This window comes from Pleurodeles waltl, chromosome 3_1, assembly GCF_031143425.1.
Source record: "Pleurodeles waltl isolate 20211129_DDA chromosome 3_1, aPleWal1.hap1.20221129, whole genome shotgun sequence".
Lineage (NCBI taxonomy): Eukaryota > Metazoa > Chordata > Amphibia > Caudata > Salamandridae > Pleurodeles > Pleurodeles waltl.
The window spans coordinates 127764382-127792248 of NC_090440.1; positions in this window are offsets into that span (position 1 = coordinate 127764382).

A 27867-nucleotide genomic window follows, 5' to 3' on the forward strand; every position below is an offset into this window, starting at 1 on the left:
TTAACCTCGGTTTCATCCAAAACCTATTTCAGAGACAACTCAGTAGAAGAGTACCTCCCCTGCAACAATACAAAAGGGGCCACCCCAGTGGTCGACTGAGGTGTATTATGATAACACTAAATCATGTCAGCAATTACTTCTTGCACATTTATGCCTTCAAAAATCGCCAATTGATTAGTTTCTTTAATCAACTGGTTCTCCATTTCAACCATTGCATTCCCTTGCAGACTTGGTAACATGCTTGACACCCATCCATCTTATTGGAAACAAACTGGACACCATTTTCTGTGACATCTGAAATAGCGGGACCCCTTCTTGGTAGAAAACAACTCATTCAAAAATGTAGTAAAATTAGAATTCCTTGGTTCTCCTATTTAGAATGTTAGTCAACCACAATCAAAGCAAATCTCTTACCATCATTCACTCTACATATTGGGCCAATAACGTCCATCCCCAGTGTTTCCCAGGGACACATAAAATACTCAACAGGACAAAGTGAACAATGCGAGTGTGCATGGATTTTTCAGCATGCATACTCTCCACACAGCTACTCCCCAAGACATCAGCATCCACACCAGGCCATCAGTAATACAATTGTAATGTTTTTTTGCACCCATAGCCCACCTCATGCTCCAGATGAGCTAATTTCACCAACCTGCACCTCAATTCCTTGAGTGGATTCACAAAGGTACCTCCACAATCAAATCACCTTCGATACTCAAATCATCCTTAGCTTTAAAATATGGTCTCAATTCACTAGCATCAACCCTTCCGTGTGCCAACCTTGACTTATACACTTCTTAAGTTTTCCCTGACAATGATCTCCTTTCACACAGTTGATCGAATTCTGATGCATAAGGACCTCTTCCTTTACCATAAAGCCATTTACCAAATCAATGACCACTTCCTCCTCATGAAATACATTACCATCTTGAGTAGATGTCAAGGGACATCTGAAAAGAAAATGAGACCTGCAAGTTTTACCCCTGGTAATAGATTTTAACTTGATATTAAACTTGTACATCTTGAAAAGTAAACAAATTCATCTCGGACTAGCATTTCCTAAACCTTTATAATTTCACAGAAACAGAAAAGGCTAGTGATCTGTGGGCAACAAAAATTCTCTGCCTCCCAAATATTTGGAAAATATGATGTCCACCTTAAACACAAGCCAGTGTCTCCCTCTCTATAGTACTGTAGTTCTTTTCAGCTTTGGATAGCCATTTAAACACAAAAGCATTGGTGTTTTCCTTCCCCTCAACCATATGGCTAAATACAGCTCTAATACCCAATCAACTAGCATTCACAGTTACTATAGTGATCAACGAAAGACTGAAAAGCAGGTACCTTGATGATAAGACGTTTCAGAATATCAAATGTCTACAATTGTTCTTGCTCCCGAGCATTTTGATCGACTCCTTAGCAGCTTCCCTCAGTTTGTAAGGCGAAATTCTGCACAAAATGCTAATAATATTCACACAGACCACGAAATGATTTTATTTGGTCCTTGTCAGTAGAGGAAGGAGACGTGTCGATTGGCTAGAATGAGATTGTCATTGAGCATTTTTAGAAATGGGGTCTCTTGTTGGCAGAGGTATACACCCGTGTCCAAGTAGGTACCACAATCCTAGTAAGGGTAAGTCACAACGGAATCTGAATTATCCTGTGCCCACTCTCTGGTAGCTTGGCACTGAGCAGTCAGGCTGAACCTAGAAGGCAATGTGTAGAGTATGTGTGCAAAAAATCATACGGTAACACAGTGAAAACACCACAAAAATACACCACACAGGTTTAGAAAAATAGATAATATTTATCTGAATAGAATAAGGTCCAAACAACAATAATCCAATATGCACAAGTTGAAATATCACTTCTAAAAGCTTTAACCTCTGCTGTGCCAAGAACGTAACCATTACATCCTAGGACCGACCCACAAGGAAAGCGCTGGTGCTCCCCCCATGGGCCACCTACCCACAGGCCCTCACCAGGGATGGCAACTGAATACTATCTGCCACCGCCCCTGACCCCCCCCCCCCCCCTTGGCAATCTGATGATTTCGACGCGCACACGGTGCGCCCACATCATCAAAGAAGGGAATGATATGTGATGTGTAATACATGGCTCCCGCAAGGTGTACTTACCTAAAAGCACTTGTAAATGGTTGATTTTTAAGGATTGTATTTCATAAAGTCATTGGTGAATATATATTTTTTTACCATTTACTTACCCTTATGCCAAATCAAACCAGTATGCCTGAGATGGACTAGTGGGTGGGTGTGCAATAATGTTTTGGTGTTTTTCTTTGCTTTCTACTGTCCAAGCATACTTTTGCTGTAGCAAACACCTTGCCGTCACATCTTTTTGGAAACTGGTCACTAAGGGAATAGTATTTGGTGTGTTTTGTGTGGATCCCATAAGGTTTACTTACCTAGAAGCACTTGTAAATGTTTTTTTTATATTTGCGGATTGGCAGACTGGAGTGGAGCTTCCACCCACGGCCAGCCAGAGCTCTCAACCGGTGCCCGGTCATAGCTTCCCACCCAGCCAGGCCCTGTCATAGCTTCCAGGCCCAGCCAGAGGCACTGAAGACTCAGAACTGACACTGGGAAGGAGTTTGTGTACCTTTTGGATTACTTGAAGTGTGTGTTTTTTTTGGGGGGGGGATTGTGTTTTTTTTTTTTTTTTCAGCTCCATCCAAGGGAAAAAATTGAAATCTTACCATACTCTGAGCTCCGTAACCCTGGGTAGAAGGAGTGAATTTGCCCCCTTGAACCTGAAACACTCAAAATGTTGAAAATATCACTAAAACTGGTGCTGGGAGGCTAGAAAGGGGCCAGAGGCACTGAAGGCTCAGAACTGACACTGGGAAGGAGGTTGTATACCTTTTCGACCATGTGGAGTGTATTTTTTTCTTCACCTCCATCTAAGGGAAAATCCTGAAATCTTACCAGACTTGGAGCTCCGTAGCCCTGGGTAGAAGGAGTGACGTTGCCCCCTAGAACCAGAAAAACTCTAAAGGACGTAAATATTACTAAAACTGGTGCTGGGAGGCTAGAAAGGGGCCAGAGGCACTGAACTGACATTGAAAAGGAGTTTGTATATATTTTGGACTATGTGGCGTGCTTTTTTTTGTTCACTCCCATCCAAGGGAAAAACCTGAACTCTTCCCTGACTTGGAGCTCTGTAGCCCTGGGTAGAAGGAGTGACTTTGCCCCCTAGAACCAGAAAAACTCAAAACATCAAGAATATCGCTAATACTGGTGCTGGGAGGCTAGAAAGGGGCCAGAGGCACTGAACAGACATTGGGAAGGAGTTTGTATACCTTTTGGACCATGTGCCATGCTTTTGTTTGTTCACTTCCATCTAAGGGAAAAACCTGAAATCTTCCCCGACTTGGAGCTCTGTAACCCTGGGTAGAAGGAGTGACTTTGCCCCCTTGAACCAGAAAAACTCAAAATGCCGAAAATATCACTAAAACATGTGCTGGGAGGCTGGAGAGGCACTGCAGGCTCAGAACTGGCATTGGTAAGAAGTTTGTATACCTTTTGGACCATGTGGCGTGTTTTTTTTTGTTCACTTCCATCTAAGGGAAAAACCTGAAATCGCACCCGACTTGGAGCTCCGTGTCCCTGGGTAGAAGGAGTGACTTTGCCCTCTATAAAAGGAAAAACAAAAAATGACCAAAATATCACTAAAACTGGTGTTGGGAGGCTAGAAAGGGGCCAGAGGCACTGAACTGACATTGGGAATTAGTTTGTATACCTTTTGGACCATGTGGCATGTTTTTTTTTGTTCATTTCCATCTAAGGGAAAAACCTGAAATCTTACCCGACTTGGAGCTCCATAGCCCTGGGTAGAACAAGTGACTTTGCCCCCTAAAACCAGAAAAACAAAACATTTCTAAAATATCAGTAAAACTGGTGCTGGAAATGGGCCAGAGGCCTTCCTGCAGGGCTAGACACTGCTCTAGGCCTGAACCTGGTGGGGGAGCGCAAGAGTCCTCTCTGGTCTGCAGCCACCCTGCCCTGTGTAGTGACTTCCTTCAGCATACCGTGGGCTCAGGGTGCTGCCTTTTGGCGGGTGACTTCAACCTTCCTGGAGCTCGGGCACAGGGAGACCAAGGCCCATATTTATACTTTTTTAGCGCTGCATTTGCGTCATTTTTTAACGCAAAAACAGTGCAAACTTGCAAAATACAATTGTATTTTGTTAGTTTGTGCCGATTTTGCATCCAAAAACAACGCACATGCGGTGCCAAAAAAGTATAAGTATGTGCCCAGGAGTCTTAAGCCTGGCCTACCCCATACCCTCTCCCCACTGGCCTGCCCATTTTTCTTGACTGTTAAGACCCCTCGAAGAACCCTGGGTGGAGACAAAAGTCTGACTTAGCCTGGCGACCCGGCCCACCAGCCATCTGGTCACCCAGCCAGTGGGCCATCTGGTCAGCTAGCCCAGTGACCAGATGACCCAGAACGACTTGGTGGCCAGATGGCTTAGGATGACCCAGCGGCCAGAGTGACCCAGGCACCATGGCAGTCACCACGGGAAAGACAAGAGCGGCCTTGCACTCTGAAAGGCTCCTTCCCAGGGCATCTTGCCTCCCAGTGACCAGGGATTCCCACCCTGAACATCTGGTCGCCCTGCTGGAGGGGGAGGCATGTGGGGGAGGCAGCCTCCCACGGGCCTGCAGCCCCCTCCTTCCCCACCGGTCTGACGGCAGAGGGACCGCCACCCCCCCTAGGGGTGGTGGTGGGGGAAACACGGGCACCCACAGACGGAGACAAAAGCTTGGTTTGGAGGAGAGACCTATCGGTCAGGGCTGCAAGATGGCCCCACTCCCAGACCCTCAGGGCAGGTCGGCCCAAGCCTTTGCAGTGGCCAGTCCCGGAACCACTGGACCCCAAGAGGGTCCGGAGAAGCCTGTCCCTAGTAATCTGGAGGAAGGCTATCCCCCTTTTTGGTACTCCGTGCACACCGAGGGACGGAGGGGACCGTCGGCGAGAACGCACCTGACCTCGTGGAGCCCTGGCTGGTTTTGAGGAAGCGAATGAGCCCCCATCAGGAAATCCGGGGCAGTCTGGCCATCTAGACGCCCCATAGGAATGCATGGGGAGCAACCAGATGACCTGAGTTGTCGGAGCAACCAGATGGCCGGGACGCAAGGGCGTAAAGGCTCCACAGGAGCCCTGGCTTTGGAGGGCCAAAGGACAAAGACAAGAATGGGCGCTCACACCCCGGGGCCTGCCAGAGCCTTGGCCCGGGGCCCGGCCGGTGTCCCTAAACTCAAGCCAGAGGAGGAAGCCTTTCCGTGCCCGGCAGACTCCCAGGCCTGGGCCCCTTGGGGTACGGCAGGCTGGAGTGAGGGAGCGCCACCCCAGGACCCGGTGGGGGCCCAGCTGGGGCCCCTGAACCCGAACAGGAAGGGGAAGCCTCCCCGGGCCTGGTGGACTCCCAGGCCTGGGCCCCTCAGGGTATGGCAGGCTAGAGGCAGGGAGTGCCAGTCCCAGGGCCCAGTGGGGGCCTGGGGCCCAGCTGGGGCTCTCTGAATGCTGGTGCCTTGCCCCATGGAGGGCGGTAGAACAAAGCCTAGGCAAGGGGGTCCCACCCTGGGGCCTGCCACAGCCCTGGCCCCCTCAACCCAAACCAGCAGGGGAAGCCTCCTTTGGCCCAATGTATGCCAAGGCCCTCCAGGGTATGGCAGGCTGGAGGAAGGGAGCACCCACCCCAGGCTCTGGGTCACCAGTTTGCTCTGTGGGAAGCCAGGTTTGGAGGAGAGGCCCATTGGACAGGGCTGCAAGGCGGCCCCACACCTGGGCCCCCAGGGCGGGGTGGGCCAGGCCCTTGGGGTGCCCAATCCCGGCACCACTGGACCCCAAGGGGGTCCGGAGAAGCCTGTCCCTAGTATTCTGGAGGAAGGCTATTTCCCCTTTCTGGTACTCTGTGCACACTGAGGGACGGAGGGGACCGTCGGTGAGAACGCACCTGACCTGGTGGAGCCCTGGCTGGGTTTGAGGGAGCAAATGAGCCCCAATCGTGACATCAGGGGCAGTCTGGCCATGTAGACGCGCCATAGGAATGCATGGGGCGCAACCAGATGACCTGAGTTGTCGGAGCGGCCAGATGGCCGGGACGCGAGGGCCTAAAGGCTCCCCAGGACTCCTGGTTTCAGGTGGGCCAGAGGACAAAAACCAGTATGGGGGCTCCCTCCCCGGGGCCTGCCAGAGCCCTGGCCGGGGGCCCACCTGGGGCCCCTGAAGTCAAACCGGAAGGGAAAGCCTCGCCGGGCCCGGTGTACTTCCAGGCCTGGACCCCTTGGGGTACGGCATGCTGAAGGAAGGGAGCGCCCACCCCAGGGCCTGGTGGGGTCCCAGCTGGGGCCCCTGAACGTGAACTGACAGGGGAAGCCTCCCCGGCCCCCTGTGGACACCCAGGCCTGGGCCCCTCAGAGTATGGCAGGCTGGAGGAAGGGAGAGCCCACCCCATGGTCTGACGGAGGCCCAGCTGGGGCCTCTGAACACAAACTGGCATGGGAAACCTGTCCGGGCCCGTTGGACTCCCAGGCCTGGGCCCCTCAGTGTATGGCAGGCTGGAGGAAGGGAGCGCCCGCCCCAGGGCCCTTTGGGGGCCAGGTTGGGGCCCCTGAACCCAACTGGCATGGGAAGCCTCCCAGGGCCCCTGTGGACTCCCAGGCCTAGGCTCCTCATGGTATGGCAGGCTGGAGGAAGAGAGTGCATGTCCCAGTCCCAGCGGGGCGAAGGGGCCCGGTCGGAGCTCTCTGAACACATCCATGCATGGGAGTCCTCCCAAGACCCTGTCCCAGGTGCCTTGCCACTTGGTGGGCTGGAGGGCAAAACCCAGGACAGGGGTGCCCAACCTGGGGCCCGCTAGGGCCCCTGCATCCAAACTGACAGGGGAAGCCTCGCTTGGCCAGGTGGACTCCCAGGCCTGGGCCCCTCAGGGTACGGCAGGCTGAAGGAAGGGAGTGCCTGAACCCAAACTGGCAGGTAAGCCTCCACGGGCCCAGTGGACTCCCAGGTCTGGGACCCGCAGGTTACGGCAGGCTGGAGAAAGGAAGCACCTGCCCCAGGGCCCAGTGGGGGCCCTTCCAGTGCCCCTGAACCCAATCTGTCAGGGGAAGCCTCCCAGGGCCTGGTGGACTCCTGGGTCTGAGGCTCTCATGTTACGGCAGGCTGGAGGAAAGGAGTGCCCACCCCAGAGCTCGGTGAGGGCTCGGCCGGGGCCCCTGAAACCAAACTGGCAGGGAATGCCTACCCGGGCCCGGTGGACTCCCAGGTCTGGACCTCTCAGGGTATGGCAGACTGGAGGAAGGGAGTGCCTGCCCCAGGGCTCAGTGGGGGCCTGGCTGGGGCCCCTAAACCCAAACTGGCAGGGGAAGCCTCTCTGAGCCCAGTGGACTCCCAGGTCTGGGCCCCTCAGGGTATGGCAGGCTGGAGGAAGGGAGCGACTGGCCCCAGCAGGTGCCAGGGGCCCAGTCGGAGCTCTCTCAACACAGCCATGTATGAGAGTCCTCCTCAGACCCTGTCCCCGGTGTCTTGCCACCTGGAGCCAGAGAGCAAATCCTAGGACAGATAGGACAGGGGATCCCAACACGAGGCCCGCTGGGGTCCCTGACCCAAAACTGACAGGGAAATCCTCGCTTGGCCTAGTTGACTCCCAGGCCTGAGCCCCTCAGGGTTCGGCAGGCTGGAGGAAGGGAGTGCCTGCTCCAGAGCTTGGTGAGGGCCCTATCGGACCCCCTGAAACCAATCTGGTAGGGGAAGCCTCCCCGGGCCTGGTGGACTCCCAGGCTTAGGCCCCTCAGAGTATGGCAGGCTGGAGGAAGGGAGTGCCCGGCCCAGGGCCTAGTGGGGGCCCAGCTGGGGCTCTCTGAACACTGCCATGCATGGGAGACCTTCCGGGACCCTGTCCAAGGTGCCTTGCCACATGGAGGGCCAGAGGAAAAAGCCTAGTTTTGGGGTTCCCCAACCGGGACCTGCCAGAGACCTGGCCCGGGGCCCGGCCAGGGCCCCTGAACTCGAACCAGAAGGGGAAGCCTCCCTGGGCCAGGTGGACTCCCAGGCCTGGGCCCCTCAGGGTACGGCAGGCTGAAGGAAGGGAGTGCCTGAACCCAAACTGGCAGGTAAGCCTCCTCGGGCCCAGTGGACTCCCAGGTCTGGGACCCGCAGGTTACGGCAGGCTGGAGAAAGGAAGCACCTGCCCCAGGGCCCAGTGGGGGCCCTTCCAGTGCCCCTGAACCCAATCTGTCAGGGGAAGCCTCCCAGGGCCTGGTGGACTCCTGGGTCTGAGGCTCTCATGTTACGGCAGGCTGGAGGAAAGGAGTGCCCACCCCAGAGCCCGGTGAGGGCTCGGCCGGGGCCCCTGAAACCAAACTGGCAGGGAATGCCTACCCGGGCCCGGTGGACTCCCAGGTCTGGACCTCTCAGGGTATGGCAGACTGGAGGAAGGGAGTGCCTGCCCCAGGGCTCAGTGGGGGCCTGGCTGGGGCCCCTAAACCCAAACTGGCAGGGGAAGCCTCTCTGAGCCCAGTGGACTCCCAGGTCTGGGCCCCTCAGGGTATGGCAGGCTGGAGGAAGGGAGCGACTGGGCCCAGAAGGTGCCAGGGGCCCAGTCGGAGCTCTCTCAACACAGCCATGCATGGGAGTCCTCCTCAGACCCTGTCCCCGGTGTCTTGCCACCTGGAGCCAGAGAGCAAATCCTAGGACAGATAGGACAGGGGATCCCAACACAAGGCCCGCTGGGGCCCCTGACCCAAAACTGACAGGGAAATCCTCGCTTGGCCTAGTTGACTCCCAGGCCTGAGCCACTCAGGGTTCGGTAGGCTGGAGGAAGGGAGTGCCTGCTCCAGGGCTTGGTGGGGGCCCTACCGGGGCCCCCTGAAACCATTCTGGTAGGGGAAGCCTCCGCTGGCCTGGTGGACTCCCAGGCTTAGGCCCCTCAGAGTATGGCAGGCTGGAGGAAGGGAGTGCCCGCCCCAGGGCCTAGTGGGGGCCCAGCTGGGGCTCTCTGAACACTGCCATGCATGGGAGACCTTCCGGGACCCTGTCCAAGGTGCCTTGCCACATGGAGGGCCAGAGGAAAAAGCCTAGTTTCAGGGTTCCCAAACCGGGACCTGCCAGAGACCTGGCCCGGGGCCCGGCCAGGGCCCCTGAACTCGAACCAGAAGGGGAAGCCTCCCTGGGCCCAGCGGACTCCCAGGCCTCGCCCGCTCAGAGTACGGCAGGCTGGAGGAAGGGAGCGCCTGCCACAGGGACTACCAGGGGCCCGGGATCCGGTCTGGGCTCTCTGAACACAGCAAAACTCAAATTTAGCTAAAAAAATCAAACTTTTCTCACATTTCTGGCTGAGATCACCTTGCCAGCACAAATTTCCTAACACCCAGCATTCCCCTCGGTCTCCCGAGTAAAAGGATACCTCACTTGTGTGGACCAAGTGCCTGCAAGAGGGAAAGGCTAAAAAACGTGTAAAGATTGAGGGGATATCATAGCGAGTTGATACCTGCAATTTTTCAAATGTTTTTAGACTGACACTGCTTTGTGCACCCACAGAAGAGAGATAGTTTTCCGGGTTCCACCATTGTTTTAAGACCCATATCTATCGCTAACTGGAAGATGGTTGAGGGCACAAAAAGTAGAAAAAATTAGGTATGTCCCAGTAAAATGCCAAAACTGTGTTGAAAAATGTGGTTTTCTGACTCTAGTCTGCCTGTTCCTGAAAGCTGGGAAGATGGTGGTTTTAGCACAGCAAACCCTTCGTTGATGCCATTTGCAAGGAAATAACCAGATGCTTTCTTCTGCCGCACTTTTTTTCTAATTTTTCCCCAAAACTCTAAACTTTAGCTGTATTTTGGCTACTTTCTCAGTTCTCATCAGAGGAATTCACAAACTCTGGGTACCGTTAGAATCCCCAGGATGTTGGAAAAAAGGAGGCAAATTTGGCTGGGATTGCTTATGTGGACAAAAAGTGATGGGGGCCAAAGTGCGAACCATCCCAAATAGCCCCCAAAAAAAGGCTTGGCACAGGAGGAGGGAAAGGCCTGGCAGCAAAGGGGTTAAAAGAGTCTCAATCCTTAGAAATCATTAGTTGTCTCTTTGTAACACACAGTACCTGAAAAACGTCAAAAATAACAACACACGGGGACTGCAGATGACGAGATGCATGGAAAAAAAAGGTGTTGCATCTGATTTTGGCATGCGTGGTCTTGGCATCTCACTGCAATGCAGGGATAATTTGACTTCCAGCAATGAAGCATTGAAAATCCTTGACGTGCTGTAGAAGGAGCAGATGCTGCCTCAATCATGTAGGCGATGCGTCAAATTTTTCATCGTAAGGCAAGTGCTGCATTGAATTTTCCATTGGGAAGTCAGTGCTGTCTCGTTCCAGTGGAGGTTGCAGAGATTTCCCAGCCACAATGCAGGAGATGCTCAATCCAAGCCCTTGGAGAGCACTTCAGGAGGAAGGCAGAGTCATTCCAGCAGTTTTTATGGGCCAGCAGGGCAGCAGGGAAACAAGCAGGGCAGCAGTCCTTCTCAGCAAAGCAGTCCAGGTGAGGCTTTTGGGCAGCCAGGCAGTTCCTCTGACAGAGTGCAAATGTAGGTCCAGAAGTATCTGATTTGGTGAGGTGAGAAACCCAGTTTATATACACAAAATTGACTCTGAAGTGGGGGAAACTCCAAAGAGTGGTTTTGAAATTCACAAGTTCCCCTTTCAGCCCAGTCCTGTCTGCCAGGATCCCTGTGGGGAGTTATCAGTCCTTTGTGTGAGGGCAGGCCACTGGCCTTTGAAATGTAAGTGTGAACCCCTCCACCCTTCCTACCCAGGAAGACCCCTTCAGTATGCAGATGAATGCAGATGTGACTGAGTGTCCTGTGTTTGTGGTTGTCTCGGTGGAATGCACAAGGGGAGCTGTCAACCAGCACAGACCAGACGTGGATTGGAAACAGGCTGTAAGGCACAGATGGCGCTAAGTGCAGAGAAATGCCCACTTTCTAAAAGTGGCATTTCTACAATAGTAATATTAAATACAACTTCACCAGTAAGGAGGACTCTTTTATTACCATTCCGGCAATACTAAATATGGCAGGGCTCCCCTTCCAGATCAGAATCTACCACTTAAACGTTATGAAGGCAGTTCTAATGCTAGTCTACGAGAGGAGCAGGCCTCACAGCAGTGGAAAATTATTTTTTTACTAGCAGGACATGTAAAACACATTAGTACATGTTCTGACTTTTACCTACATTGCAACCTGCCCTATGAGTTACCTAGAGCCTACCTTAAGGGTGACATATGTAAAAAATGGAGTTTAAGGCTTTGCAAGTAGTTTTAAATGCGAAGTCGAAGTGGCAGTGAAACTGCACACACATGCTTTGGAATGGCAGGCCTGAGACATGGTTAAGGGGCTACTTATGTGGGTGGCAGAATCAGTGCTGCAGGCCCACTAATAACATTTAATTTGCAGGCTCTGGGCACATGTAGTGCGCTTTACTAGGGATTTACAGGTACATTAAATAGGTCAATTGAGTAGGAACCAATGTTACCATGTTTAGGGGAGCTCTTTAGCACTGGACAGCAGTTATGGAGTCCTAAAACTAGCAAACACAGTGTCAGAAAAATGGAGAGAGGCAGCCAAAATGTTGGGGGGATGACCACCCTAAGGCTTTAAGGTCTAACAAGCATTATTCCATGTACCAAAACGTTATGCCCCAAATATTTAATCTCTTCCATCAAATATTTATATTTTTCTTCTTTACTGTGATACCATGTTCTTCCAAGACACCCAATACCTCATCAAGTTTTGACAAATGGGAAGGGTAGAATCGGAACGTATCAGGATATCATCTTGATATGCTAACCCTCCACTTCCTTCCCTCAGCAGTTGATACATCACTTTCTGAAACACAGAAGCAGCAGAGGCTAGCCCAAAAGGCATCTGTAAAATATGAAAACCACCAAATGGTGTATCAAAAGCTGTTAGGGATCTACTAAGCTTAACCTGATGATAAGCAGCCCTGAGGTCAATGGTGGATAAGATTCTCATACCCCTCAACTATGCCAATGTAGCCTAAATCCTAGGCAATGGAAACAATCCACTCGATGTTATTAATTAAAGACATCAAATCATCTTCATAGCTACTACTACTAAAATCCATTGCAAAGAATCCAGTGGCTAAATGACACCATACTCATTCATATCATACTCTTTCAACCTGTTCCTAATGCTGAAGGGAACTTCAAACTTTGTGCGCCACCAGGATGTCATCGGGCATAAGAAAGATTTAATGCTTGAAATCCCTCACCATCCACAGTCTGTCATCAAAAATGGCCTTGTATTTATCCATGGCTTCAAATAATGTGTGCAGAGCCACTTTTAACTTCTCAACATGGGAACTGGGATGCTTAGTACAGGGTCTAAGGACTATATCAAATGTACCTTGATCCCTCCATCCGCCAAAATTATAACCTCTTTTAGCTGTGTACACTTTGGTGTTAATCAACCTATCCTTGTACCTGACATCTTCATGAATATAGCCCATCATGTCAATCTGTTGCCCACCAAATGCCGCTGTACAAATGTCAATAGGCAGCAGTTTGATATGTGCCCATTCTTTAGCATACAACTAGTCAGACACAATAGTGATGGGTGAGCCTGAATCTATAGTGACTATCATATTAACCTCATCAGCTTATACCTCACAAACTGGATCCCTTTTCTTACCATCCTTCTCTCAAGATGACAGCATATTGGCAGATGCCACCATGTTAACCAACACTAGTCTTTTTGAAAATCTAGCTCTTTCAGATTCTTGACTGAAAACAAGTCATCTTGTCCATCAACAAGCACAGCCTTCTACAAAATCTAACAAATTTGTGCAAAATTACCCTTTTTTTGCACTTCAAACTAGTCTTACCCACGGCAGGTCAATTAGTGGAATTGGCAATATGAGCTTTGGAACAACACCTATTATAGACCTATAATAAGATGGTTGCATCCTTCTCAGGTTTATTGGATTGACCTGTCATATTAAAATCTGTTTTAGGTTTAAAAGACACAGCATTCACAACTTCACTCAAAATCTGTTTAGATTTACCTATCTCTTTAGAAGCCAAAACAGATCTTTTTACACCCCTAGCAATCTCAAGAGTCCTGCAACACAAAATCCTTTCATGAACTCTGCTATCACAGCAATTGACCATGAGTTGATCCCTAAAATATTGGTTGAGTGGACCTATAAACTCACATGTGGAAACTAAGGCCCTCATTACAACATTGGCGGTAAATGCCTCCTACCGGCATGCTGATGGTCACCAACATATCGTGACCACGGCAGTATACTGATACGGGTATTATGACCCACATAGAGAAATCCGCCACTATACAGACGCCCACACAAGTAAACCAGACCAAAGGTCATTGATAAACTGGCGGTACTAAAACCCACTTTGTTAAGCCAACTGAAATACACCCAAAGTATCAGGACTCACGAATCACTGCGGTGGTCTTTTAACCGTGGTAAACCATTGGCGGTACACACTGCCACGCTCAAAATACACACACACTTACAAAACTACACAACATTGGACAATTCAAACTACACACACCTGGCACACATACACACACCACACCCACACACCCACAACACTACAAAACACACACCCACATTACCCACACCTCTTTCAATGAAAAAAAGATTGCTAACAGAGAGAGAGACGAGCCAAGAGCACCCACTCAATCTGAGCCACAGAACACCATCACCCATACACCATCCACACCCCTCACAGCACACACCACAACACATCACCCCACACATGCTCACATATACCACTCACACCACATCCATGGCACCCCAAAGACACCCCAGGTTTTCAGAGGAGAAGCTAAGGGTCATGGTGGAGAAAATCATCCGGGTAGAGCCACAGCTATTCGGATCACAGGTGCAGAAGACGTCCATTGCTAGGAAGATGGAGCTATGGCAGTGAGTCGTGGACAGGGTCAACGCCATGGGACAGCACCCCAGAACAAGGGGTGACATCAGGAAGAGGTGGAACGACCTACAGGGGAAGGTGCGTTCCGTGGTTGCAAGACACCAGGTAGCCAAACAGAGGATTGGCGGTGGACCCCCACCTCCTCCCCTACAACTAAAAACATGGGAGGAGCAAGTCTTGGCGAACATGCATCCTGAGGGCCTCGCAAGAGTAGCAGGAGGACTGGACTCTGGTAATTCAAATCTTTACTACTTTATCCCCCACACTACCTGCATGCCATCACAAACTCCAACCCCTACCCTCACCCCATCAATCCGCCACCTCACATATACCCCACTATCACAACCCACCCATCCCAATACCAAGCCCTGCATGCAACACCAACAGACCTGCATGGACACCCATCACTAAAGCATGCCCATTAGAGAGAATCACCTAGCCCATAAAATCACCACACACACAAGGCAAAGCGGACAGGGCTATCATAACCATACAGGGAAACACACCAATGCACAAGATGGCACACGCAGATACAATAACACTGCATTTACATCCACACAAGACCCCCACTCAACGCCACCGGAGAGGAGGTGGCACCAACATCCAGTCCCCCCACAGAAGAGGCCCACAGTGATGACAGCAGCTCTGCACGCCTGGATCACGATGACCAACCTGGCCCATCAGGGACCTCTGGACAGTCGGTTACCCTGCCACAGTCCCATACCACCACATACCCTCCCTCCTCAGGAAACACCAGCACAGCACCCACCCAGCGGGCCCACCACTGTCCCCAAGACACGTCAATTAGCAGTGTGTCCACCACTATAGGGAACCCCAGGCAACCCCATAAACCCAAGACAATCAGGGAGCTGGGGTCAGTGGCAGTGGGCACACGGTTCAGGAGACAGAGGCACAGGACAACAGGGAAGCTGGGAGGACTGCTGTGTGACCGGGGTAGGACAGATGCAGAGAACCCACTCTCCACAAGGCACTTGCAGGGATCCTGGGAGCATACCACCATTCCCAGGAGACCATGGGCCAGCTACTGGCCAAGTTGCAGGAGACCCAGGAGCTGCAGGAGGGACAGTACCTGGGGATTAGGGAGGACCTCAAACACATCCACACCATCCTGGTCACCATTGCAGGGGTGCTGGCTGACATGGCCAACACCATGAGGGAGGCAGTAGCACACCAACGGGCCCCTGACACTAGCCACACCGAAGAACAGCCCTCCACCTCCGCTGGCACTATTGGACAAGAGGCCCTGCCATTGGAACAACAGGCCACCAGCACTCCACCCCCTGCAGAAGGAGAACCACCATGCAAACAGTCCCTGCGATCCAAGCAGAAGCCAGAGAACATTGCCAAGACCCCCGCCAGGAAATAAGACTCTCCTGAATGTCACCCTTCTGTCCCACACTGTCACCCTGTCCACCTTGAACTTCCATTACTCCCCTTCCTATGCCCCCTTTAACAATGCACCTGTGATACAAAGAGACTGGACTCCAACTGGACATTCCTCCACCATCACCCCAGCCCATTGTGCATCCCCCTCCACCTCTTAGCACTTAAATAAACACCCTTGGAGCAAATACAAGTCTGGAGTCTGTCAATTGATTGAAATATGTATTAGTTCAACAATTTGTAAACATTTTAATTCATATGTACAGTTAAATATACATTGGTATGACCTGTAGTAGGCAGCAGTAAACACACCAGGAGCCAGAGTGGGGCACAAATATCTGAAAATAGAGATGCCAAAGGATACAGTAAGTGGCCATAGATATAGGGAAATCATGCTGCCATGTCCAATGTCCAACACAAAACTGCAATGTAAAGTGAAGTTACAGTGTCTTACCTGTGTGTCACTAGAAGTACTGCTGAATGAGAGAGCTTCTGTTGTCCACATCTTCATCCTCTGCCTCCTCTTCCTCACTGTCCACAGGCTCCACCGCTGCCACAAGACCATCTCCAGGCTCATCCTCCTGCAGAAAAGGCACCTGGTGTCTCAAGGCCAGGTTGTGCAATATGCAACATGCAACGATGATCTGGTACACGTTCTTGGGTGAGTAGTACAGGGATCCACCAGTCAGATGGAGGCACCTGAACCAGGCCTTCAGGAGGCCGAAGGTTCTCTCAATTATCCTCCTTGTTCGCTCATGTGCCTCATTGTAACGTTCCTCTGCCCTTGTCCTGGCATTCCTCACTGGGGCCAGTAGCCATGAAAGGTTGTGGTAACCAGAGTCACCTGGAAATATTGAGGGATACCTTTTAGCCAAACACTCACCCTTATGGACAACCCCATACCCATACACCAGCATATACTGGCTGGGGACCTTGGGCTCACCTATTAGCCACACCCGGTGCCTTTGGAGTTGAGCCATCACATATGGGATGCTGCTATTCCTCAAGATAAAGGTATCATGCACAGAGCCAGGATACTTGGCTTTCACATGGGAGATTTACTGGTCCGCCAAACACACCATCTGCACATTCAGTGAGTGATAGCTTTTTCTATTCCTGAACACTTGTTCATTTCTCCGGGGGGGGGGGAGAATGCTGCATGGGTACCATCAATGACACCAATGATGTTGGAGATATGTCCCAGGGCATAAAAGTCAGCCTTCACTGTGGCCAAATCCTCCAGCTGGGGGAATACGATTAGCTGCGCCTGTGTTTTAGCAGGGTAGACAGCACTCTGGTCAACACATTGGAGAACATTGGCTGAGACATCCCTGATGCCATGGCCACTGTTGTTTGGAAGGAACCACTTGCCAGGAAATGTACTGACAGGACCTGCACTAGATGGGGGATACATGTGGGTTGGCGGATAACTGAAATCAGGTCTGGCTCCAATTGGGCACACAGGCCCTCATTCTGACCCTGGCGGTCGGTGATAAAGCGGCGGCCAAGCCGCCAACAGGCCGGCGGTCTAAAATATGCAATTCTGACCCTGGCGGGAACCGCCAACACAGCCCGCCAACTTAACACTCCGACCGCCACAGCGGTACAAACAAACAGCGCGGCGGTTCCCGCCAACAGCCCGGCGGCAGACAAAGTACCGCCCACCCTATTACGACCCACCAATCTGCCACCTTTTCCGGGGCGGGAGCACCGCCGATAAGAACACGGCGGAAACAGACTACGAACGGGAAAACGCTCACCTCTACGCACTCCACGCGAGATTCCGGCAGTATGGAGCCAGAGTTACAGGTCATCCCCGCACTCCTATTCCTCCTCATATACCAGGAGCACGCCCGGCGGCGCGGAAGACATCGGTGAGTACTGCACCTACGACACAGGGGAGGGAAAAGATTACCGGCACACACCCACCCACCCACACCCACTACAACACACACATCAATGCATTCCCACAGATCACTGTCACAACCCACAAACCACCCCCCTCCGAAATAATGCAAAGACCAAAAGAAGAGATCATAAACGGGCAGATATATTGAAATATGTACGCCATTAATCCCAAAAAATAAATAAACTATGTACAAAATATATACAGCTACTAAATGTAGTCCAACCACTGTCCGTGGATCACAGGGGTCCTGTGCAAAGGGGCAAGGCCCAGTCCCAGGACAAGAACTCCACGGAGAGAACACTGCAGGGGCATCAGAAAGAAAATAGGACAGGCACCTCAGGGGGAAGGGAAGGGGGGGCACCTCAGCCACTTGAGTACACGACGCCAGATCCACGAGGGGACTCCATGACCACTGGGCCATCCTGGGGAGAGCAAAGCCACAGTCCATACAGTCCATACAGTGGGTGGCCTGCCCACTGGGCCATCCTGGGGAGAGCAAAGCCACAGTCCATACAGTCCATACAGTGGGTGGCCTGCCCACTGGGCCATCCTGGGGAGAGCAAAGCCACAGTCCATACAGTCCATACAGTGGGTGGCCTGCCCACTGGGCCATCCTGGGGAGAGCAAAGCCACAGTCCATACAGTCCATACAGTGGGTGGCCTGCCCACTGGGCCATCCTGGGGAGAGCAAAGCCACAGTCCAAACAGTCCATACAGTGGGTGGCCTGCCCACTGGGCCATCCTGGGGAGAGCAAAGCCACAGTCCATACAGTCCATACAGTGGGTGGCCTGCCCACTGGGCCATCCTGGGGAGAGCAAAGCCACAGTCCATACAGTCCATACAGTGGGTGGCCTGCCCACTGGGCCATCCTGGGGAGAGCAAAGCCACAGTCCAAACAGTCCATACAGTGGGTGGCCTGCCCACTGGGCCATCCTGGGGAGAGCAAAGCCACAGTCCATACAGTCCATAACAGACCCCACTGCCACTGGAGGAGGCAAGTTGGCCAGAGGACATCCTGCAGCCCTGCCCGAGATAGATCCTGCCCTGCCACGTCTGCCAAAGGGCCAGCGGTTCTTGCCCTGAAGGGCCCAGTTCCGCGGTTCTTGAGACGGCGGGGCCCAGTTCAGCGGTTCTTGAGACGGCGGGGCCCAGTTCAGCGGTTCTTGCCTTGAAGGGCCTAGTTCAGCGGTTCTTGAGACGGCGGGGCCCAGTTCAGCGGTTCTTGCCTTGAAGGGCCCAGTTCAGCGGTTCTTGCCTTGAAGGGCCCAGTTCAGCGGTTCTTGCCTTGAAGGGCCCAGTTCAGCGGTTCTTGCCTTGAAGGGCCCAGTTCAGCGGTTCTTGAGACGGCGGGGCCCAGTTCAGCGGTTCTTGCCTTGAAGGGCCCAGTTCAGCGGTTCTTGCCTTGAAGGGCCCAGTTCAGCGGTTCTTGCCTTGAAGGGCCCAGTTCAGCGGTTCTTGAGACGGCGGGGCCCAGTTCAGCGGTTCTTGAGACGGCGGGGCCCAGTTCAGCGGTTCTTGCCTTGAAGGGCCCAGTTCAGCGGTTCTTGAGACGGCGGGGCCCAGTTCAGCGGTTCTTGCCTTGAAGGGCCCAGTTCAGCGGTTCTTGAGACGGCGGGGCCCAGTTCAGCGGTTCTTGAGACGGCGGGGCCCAGTTCAGCGGTTCTTGCCTTGAAGGGCCCAGTTCAGCGGTTCTTGAGACGGCGGGGCCCAGTTCAGCGGTTCTTGCCTTGAAGGGCCCAGTTCAGCGGTTCTTGCCTTGAAGGGCCCAGTTCAGCGGTTCTTGAGACGGCGGGGCCCAGTTCAGCGGTTCTTGCCTTGAAGGGCCCAGTTCAGCGGTTCTTGCCTTGAAGGGCCCAGTTCAGCGGTTCTTGAGACGGCGGACGGTCTATGGCCAACTGCTAAATGCCTGGTGGTGCCCTCCTGGGCAGCGGGGATGGTGCTCCTTCACTGCCCACCTGGGCTGTGGGTGGTGGGGCCCTCCTGGCCAGCTGGGCTGGGTCCTCCCTGGGCAGCGGCTATGGGGCTGGTGGGCTCTCCCGGGGCAGCTGTGCCGGTTCCTCCCGGGGCAGCGGCTATGGGGGTTGTGGGCTCCTCCTGGGCAGCAGGCCTGCTGCCTGACCTCTCCAACTTGCTGCCCTTGCCCTCCTTAGTCGTCAGCCTGTGGCCCTTTCCTCCCTTTGGAGCTGTGGCTGGTGACTGTCTCTGGGTGGTGTCCGGGGGGGATGTAGAAGGCGGGCTCCTGCGGCGCCCCTTCCGCCTTCTGCTCCTCTTCCCAGGGGGTGGGCTGGCTGTCCCCTTGCTGCTGGGCGAAGATCCAGACATGCGGGCTGGCGGGCTCCAATACCCCTGCACCCTTGTCAAGGGGGCTGCAGGGCTGGTGGTGGCTGAGGTGCTCTTCTTACCCCGACGAGAAGGAGGGGGGGGCTCAGGGTCAGGAAAGAAGTTAGTAGTGGCGAGGAAGAGCTTCTTGGGACAATGGAGAGTGGTAGGTACAGTGGGAATGGGAGTGGAGGGAGAGGATGTGGTTGTAGGTGAGTCACGTTTGCTGTCTTTGGGTGCAGGTGCAGGAGGGATAGGCTGTCGTGAGGTGGATGGCTGTTGGGTGGGTGGGTGGCTGCGTTTGTGTGGTGTGGAAGAGGGGGTGACAGACACAGTGGGAGAGGACACAGGGGACGTGTAAATGGCAGTGGGGGTGGTGACTGCACGTGTGCGGACTGGAGTGGAGGGTGTGCTGGTGATGGAAACACTGGCTGATGGTGAGGTGAATGGAGGTGTGAGTGTAGACGTCACAGGGAGGGAGGAGGGAGACGAGGAGGTGGGGGTCACAGAGGTGGTAGTGACTGTTGGCATGTCTGCATCGGAATGTTGCGTGTGTGAATGTCTGCGTGATCTGTGGTGCTTATGTTTGGATGAGCTTCTCTTGGGTGTTGAGGTGTGTGCAGGCTGGTCTGATGGTGTGGGTGGGACAGGCAGAGGAACAGGAGACTGGGAGGAGGGAGTTAGTAGAGGCAGGCAGGAGACAGGGACAATGGCTGCCGTCAGTGCTGAGGCCAGAGCCTGGAACGATCGCTGATGGGCAGCCTGACCCGAATAAATGCCCTCCAGGTACGCATTGCTGCGATGAACCTCCCTCTCCACCCCTGGATGGCATTCAAAAGGGTAGTCTGCCCAACAATGAGCGTTCGGAGGAGGTCAATGACCTCCTCACTGAGGGCAGCGGGGGGTAACAGGGGCAGGGCCTGAGGTGCCTGGGGCGAAGGAGATGCCCGGCTTCCTGGCAGAGCGGGCACGGGGCGAACGCTGAGGGGCTGCTGGGAGGGCGGAGATGGTGCGCTGGGTGGCGGCTGTACCTGTAATGGCGGGGGGCACGGATGGTGCCACCCCCGCAAGGGAGCCCCCTTCCGAGGACGTGTCCGTGTCGCTGCAGGCTCCAGTCGTCCCCGTCGTGGAGCTCCCCTCGCCCTCCATCTCACTGGTCCAGTCTGACTCTGTGGCATGGCCCTCCTGGGCCATGTGAGATGCAGCTCCCTCCTGCCCCGATGCCACTTCTCCTCCGCCTGATGATGCTGATGCACACAAGCACAGAAAGCAAACAAAAAGGGGGGGGGAGAGAGAAATAAAGGGATATTGATTACATGGATCTCCGGTACAGTTAGCGGACATGACAGACACAGATGCCCCCTGCACTAAGTTGCGCACTTGGGGTCCGCTACGCATTCCGTGGAACATGCCCTACACGCCTAGAGTTGACAACTGCACCCATGGATGACACGGCCCAGGGATGGCTGTACTGACAAACTACTGAGGGTGGTGGCTGGGGACACAGGGGCTTACGGGGGTGCCCAGCCTACAGATATCGCCCTGGCCTAGGGGGACCCACAGCCCTCCTCCCCCACCCAGACACCTCCACTGCGCGACAACAGAGTAGATAATGCTTGGACTCACCCCCTTGTGTCTGCTGTGCTGCCCTCACGCGCCCATCCAAATCAGGGTAGGCCACCGCCAGGATCCGGAACATCAGGGGGCTCAGTTGACGGCAGGCACCCCGCCTACGTTGGGAGGCCATCCCCAGCAGAGACTCGGCGGTCTTCTTGGTCCCGCGGCGGATGTCCTCCCACCTCTTGCTGCAGTGGGTGCCCCGTCGATGGTGGACCCCCAGGGCCCGGACTTCCTTGGCGATGGCACGCCAAATCCCGATCTTCTCATGGGCGCGGACCTATGTGACACGTACAGGGAGGGAGAAATACCACGTTCAAGTTACTCAGCATTTTCCTTTCCAGTGGCCCAACGCCCCCCATCCCCGCCAGGCCCCCCGCCAGGCCCCCCGCCATGCCCAACATGCCCCCCATCCCCGCCAGGCCCCCCGCCAGGCCCAACATGCCCCCCATCCCCGCCAGGCCCCCCGCCAGGCCCCCCGCCATGCCCAACATGCCCTCCATCCCAGCCAGGCCCCCCGCCAGGCCCCCCGCCATGCCCAACATGCCCCCCATCCCCGCCAGGCCCCCCGCCAGGCCCCCCGCCATGCCCAACATGCCCCCCATCCCCGCCAGGCCCCCCGCCAGGCCCCCCGCCAGGCCCCCCGCCATGCCCAACATGCCCCCCATCCCCGCCAGGCCCCCCGCCAGGCCCAACATGCCCCCCATCCCCGCCAGGCCCCCCGCCAGCCCCAACATGCCCCCCATCCCCGCCAGGCCCCCAAGCCAGCCAGTGGCCCCAAATCCAGATTGAATTAAACTCACTTGTTGGTCTGGAGGACCGTAGAGTAGCGCATACTGGGGGAGGACCCCATCCACAAGTTTCTCCAACTCCTCTCCAGTGAAGGCAGGGGCCCTTTCCCCAGTCGCAGCAGCCATTGTCCCTTCCAGACCGAGGTCACAGCAACACTTGCAGTATAGGTCCTCTCCTGTGAAAGTTCAAGTCGCAAGTGGATAAGTAGATAGAAAATGGCGGTCACGTCCGCGGCGGTGCGTACCGCGGCGGTGCGTCCCGCCACCGCCGGCGCCCTTCGCCATTGGCTCCTGAAACCCATAGGCTTCAATGTTAACCAATGCGGCTTCGCGCCGCGGTCTTCGCCCGCCGCCCGCCGCGGTGTGCCACGCCAGCGCATTGACCTCACATCCCATTGTCACACTTCACAGGTCAGGCAGCCGCCATTTCCAGGGCCCACATGGCTCAATTTCAACTGCGTCACACAGGCCTAGGCCTTGCATAGCCACTCAGACACGCCATTCACTGCATAGAGAATCGTATACTGTGCTAGCTGTGAGTACGTACCTGTGGGTTGCCTGACTGTGTGCTCCATGTTGTCCTTCCTAGGCACCGTCCGCTGGGTTGGGCGAGGAGACGGATGAATCCTCCCGTGTACCGACCGCTGGTGGACCTGTCGACAATGGAAGAACGCCACATTATCCTGACCTACCGTCTTAACCGTTCCACTATCCATGAACTGTGTGCCCGGCTGGAGCCCGACCTGATGTCCCCCATCCGCCAACCCACAGGGATTCCCCCTCTGGTGCAGGTCATGTCAGTACTACATTTCTTGGCAAGTGGGTCATTTCAGACAACCGTGGGAATTGCTTCCGGGATGTCTCAGCCCATGTTTTCAAAGGTGTTATCCAGAGTGTTGTCTGCCCTGATGAAATCCGTGAGGAACTACATCATTTTCCCTGAGGTGGGCGAATTGGCTACAGTGAAGGGTGATTTCTACGCCCTTGGACATATTCCTAACGTAATTGGTGCCATTGATGGGACCCATGTGGCTTTGGTTCCCCCAAGAGACAGGGAGCAGGTGTACAGGAACAGAAAAAGTTACCATTCAATGAACATCCAGGTGGTGTGTTTGGCTGACCAGTACATCTCGCATGTAAATGCCAAATTCCCAGGGTCAGTGCATGACGCCTACATCCTGAGGAATAGCAGCATCCCTTACGTGATGGAACAGCTACAGAGACACCGTGTATGGCTAGTGGGGGACTCTGGGTACCCCAACCTGTCGTGGCTACTGACCCCAGTAAGGAATCCCCGGACCAGGGCAGAGGAACGGTACAATGAGGCCCATGGGCGTACTAGGAGGGTGATCGAACGCACCTGTGGCCTCCTAAAGGCCAGGTTTCGCTGCCTGCATATGACCGGTGGATCCCTAATGTACTCACCTAAGAAGGTGTGTCACATCATCGTGGCCTGCTGCATGCTTCACAACCTGGCTTTGCGCCGCCAGGTGCCTTTCCTGCAGGAGGATGGTCGAGACGGTGGTGTTGTGGCAGCGGTGGAACCTGAGGAGAGTGACGAGGAGGAAGACGACGGGGCTGAAACAGACAACAGGGACAGAATCATTGAACAGTACTTCCAATAGGACACAGGTAACATTTCAAATATAATTTAGTAAATGTTAACTACTCTGCAGCATCTCTGCTGCCTGTCTATTTGCCCCAGTGTATGATGACTGAGTTTTGGCTTTTCCCTCCCTATTTCAGATCTGGGGTCCCCACTACGAGTCCTGTGCTTCGTTTCCCCATGGACTACAGCTTTGTGGCAGCTGTTTGTTGACTTCACCATGTACAAGGACATATTTGCAGTCATGTCAATTACAATCTATTGAAATCACAGCCAGACTCCTGATATTTTGGTGCAAAATAGGTGTTTATTGAAGTGCTCAAAATGGGATGGGTGGTTTCAAGTGGGTGGGGGCTATGGTGAAGGAATGTCCATGGCAGAGTCCAGAGTAACAGTCACACAGGTGCATTGTCCAGAGGCCTGTGGAGAGATGGAGCATGGGCAGTTCGAGGATGGACAGGGTGACAATGTGGGACAGTGGGATGACATCAGGTGGTATCCATTGCTGGCGGGGGTCTTGACATCCTACTCTGTCTTGCGAGATCTCAGGGCCCTCTTGCGGGGTGGTTCTTCTCCTGCAGGAGGTGGGGGTCTGGTGGGCTGCTGCTGTGCGGGGGCCTCCTGTCCACTAGCGCCGGCGGAGGTGGATGGCTGTTTTTGGTCCAGGCTAGTGGCAGGGGCCCTTGGGTGTTGTTCAGTGTCCGCCCTGCTGTTTACGAGGTCCTGCAGCAGCCCTACCATGGTAACCAGGGTGGTGTTGATGGCTCTGATGTCCTCCCTGTACCCCCGATAGTGTTCCTCCTGCAGCACCTGGATCTCCTGGAACCGGGCCAGTACCGTCGCCATCGTCTCCTGGGAGCGGTTGTATGCTCCCATGATGGTGGTGAGGACCTCGTGGAGAGTGGGTTCCCTGGGCCTCTCCTCCCCCCCCTGTCGCACAGCTGCCCGCCGAGTTGCCCTGTTTCCCTGGGCCTCTGCCCCCTGGCCGGTGTGCCCACTACCACTGCCCCCAGGTCCCTGTTGTTGTTGGGGTGGTGGGTTATCCTGGGTGCCCTGTAGTGGTAGACACACCGCAGATTGACGCGCCCTGGAGACAGAGGCATGGGCCCGCTGGGTGGGAGCTGTGCTGGTGTTCCCAGAGGGGTTAGGGTCTATAGTGGCCTGTGCCTGTGTGAGGGGAACCGACTGTCCAGAGGTCCCCGATGGTCCGGGCTGGTCATCGGTGTCCAGATCGACAGAGCTGCTGTCATCGCTGACGGCCTCTTGGGTGGGGGGTGTGGATAATTCTGGCCCCTCCGCCGCGGTGTGTTGACGGTCGGGTCCTGCAGGGGTATAGAGGTATGGTTATAGTTTCAATGTGTGGCATATGGGTGTATCTGTGGGTTCCCGTGTCCCCAAGTGCTGGCATTCGTGTGTGGGGGCTTTGGTGAGGGTGGCTTGTGGGGGGGATGTGTATATGCATTGGGCATGCTTTGGTGATGGGTGTCCATGCTTAGTGGACGCATGCAGGCCTAGGTTTTGGGATGTGTGGGTTGTGATGGTGAGACATTGGCGGGGAATAGGTGTGCTGGGGGTGGGGGTGAGGATGGTGGTGGGGGTGAGGATGGTGGTGGGGGTGAGGGTGGGGGTGAGGATGGGGGTGGGGGTGAGGGTGGGGTTCGAGGATGGGGGTGAGGGTTGGGGTCTGATTTGGCATGCAGGTGGGGGGGAAGCAGTATTGAAGCTTCAACTTACCAGTATCCATTCCTCCGCCGACTCCTGCGAGGCCGTCAGGATGCAGGATGTTCAAGACTTCCTCCTCCCATGATGTGAATTGTGGGGGTTGAGGTGGGGGTCCTCCGCCAGTCTTCTGCACGGCGATGTTGTGCCTGGATACCATGGAACGCACCTTCCCCCGTAGGTCGTTCCATCGCTTCCTGATGTCTTCCCGATTTCTGGGGTGCTGTCCCACTGCGTTCACCCTGTCGACAATCCTCTGCCATAGCTCCGTCCTCCGGGCAATGCTGGTGTATTGTATCTGTGTGCCGAACAGCTGGGGCTCTACACGAACGATTTCCTCCACCATAACCCTGAGTTCTTCGTCTGTGAAGCGGGGTTGTCTTTGGGGTGCCATGGGGTGGTGTGTATGATGTGTGGGGTGGAGTATGTGTATTTAAGTGAGTTGAGTGTGGTGGTGTGTGTTGTTTTGTGTGTGGATAGTGTGTGGGTGATGGTGTTGAGTGGCTGTGGCTGTTATGTTTTGGATGCTGGTGTCTCGCTCTTGTCTTCTTTACGAATTTTTAAGCGTAGGGGTTTGTGGGTGATGTGGGTGGGTGTTTTATACTGTATTGTGTGTGTGGGAGTGGTGTGTGTATGTGTATCAGGTGTGTGGGATTCAAATCGTCCAATGTGGGTGAGTTTTGTTCGTTTGTGTGTATTCTGACCGCGCCGGTGTGTCCCGCCAATGGAATACCGCGTTTGAATGACCGCCGCGTGGATTCGTGGGTCGTAATGGCATGGGCGTATTTCTGTTGGCGTGGCGGTGGAGGTTTGGTCACCTCCACCTTTCCGCCGACCGCTGGTCTGGCGGTCTGTTGTGGCGGTCGGATTTTCGGAGGTTTGCCTTCTGCGGGTCAGAATGACCGTGGCGGGTTTCCGCGACCGCGGCGGGATTATGGAGGATTTCTGACCGGCGGTAGGCACCTTTTACCGCCGAGGTCAGAATGACCACCACAGTTCTTGGATTGTGGCCCGATCAAGTCTGTAGGTAAGGATTATGTGCCTGTCCTCCATAGTCGCCAGGTCCACAATGGGTCTGTACACGGGGATGTCTCCATATTCTATTCATCTCCAGCAGTTGAACTCTAGGGTGGAAAACAGTGAGCAGAGGGTCATATTCACACATATGTTGCAATAAAAATGCATTTCTTCCTTTACAGAAACAGTATGTGAATTCAAAAGTCAGTGGATGTGCAAATGTCTGCTGTGACGCAATTAGGTGTCATGGCCTCTGCCCCCCTGAAATGGTAGCTGACTGACCTCTGAGGAGAGAGACAAGTGGAAATGAGGTAATTCCGCTGGCGTTGTGCGTCGTTGCGGTCGGCGGTCGATGACCGCCATGCAACTTCGCATTGGTTATCATTGGGCCATATGGGTTCCAGGAGCCAATGGTGATGTACACACCGACGCGGACGTGACCTCCATTTTCTATCTGTTCAATCACTTGCTACCTGACCTTCAACAGGAGAGGACATATACTGCAAGTGCTGCTGTGACCTGTGTCTGGAAGCGACAATGGATCGAGTGTCTGGGGAAAGGGCCTCCACCTTCACTTTGGAGGAGTTGGAGAGACTGGCGGATGGGGTCCTACCCCACCATACTTCACTCTACTGTCCTCCAGACAAACAGGTGAGTACACTGTGAGCATGATGTGTGGACCATGAATGTATGGAGTGCTGTGTGTGTAAGCCTCGTGGATTGGGGGTGGAGGGATCCTGGGTAGAGTGCTGCATGTCTGGTGGTCAATGTCTGGGTGTAAGGGGATGGGAGGGATATTGAGGGACTTGAGTTTAACAGTCCGGACGGTATTATTAATCCCTTTTTTCTATGCATGTTTCCCTGCAGGGCAGCATCCATCAGAAAAAGGGTATTTGGTGTGCCATTGCCAAGGAGGTGTGGACCCTGGGGGTCTTTGACAGGTGGAGCACCCACTGCCGCAAACAATGGGAGGACCTGCACCTCTGGGCAAGGAAGACGGCAGAGGCCCAGCTGGGGCTGTCCTCCCAACGAGGAAGGGATGACCATCGTACCCTGACCCCCCTGATGTTCCGCATCCTGGCGGTGGCCTATCCAGAGTTGGATGGACGCTTGAAGGCATCACAGCAGCCACAAGGGGGTGAGTACAGAATCAGATTCATTACTTTGCACGCGTTAAGGTTGTACCTGGGTGGGGCATGTGAGCCGTGGGTGCCCCTAGGCCAGGGCGAAGTGGCAGGGTTAGGTCCCTTGTTGGTCAGGCTCTGAAGCACTCCAACCCCAATGTTGGTTTCAGGTGTGCAGCTGATGGCCTTAGGCAATGTACCCCAAGGGCTGGTGACTAGCTTTGTAACTGGAAGTGCATGGCCTAGTGCATAGGGCTGATTCCTGTGTGTTGTGTATGCCAACGGTAGTGTTGTTGCTGGCATTGACCAAGTGCATCCTCTGTCTCCCCCCATTTTTTGTTTTGTCACCCTGTCCTTG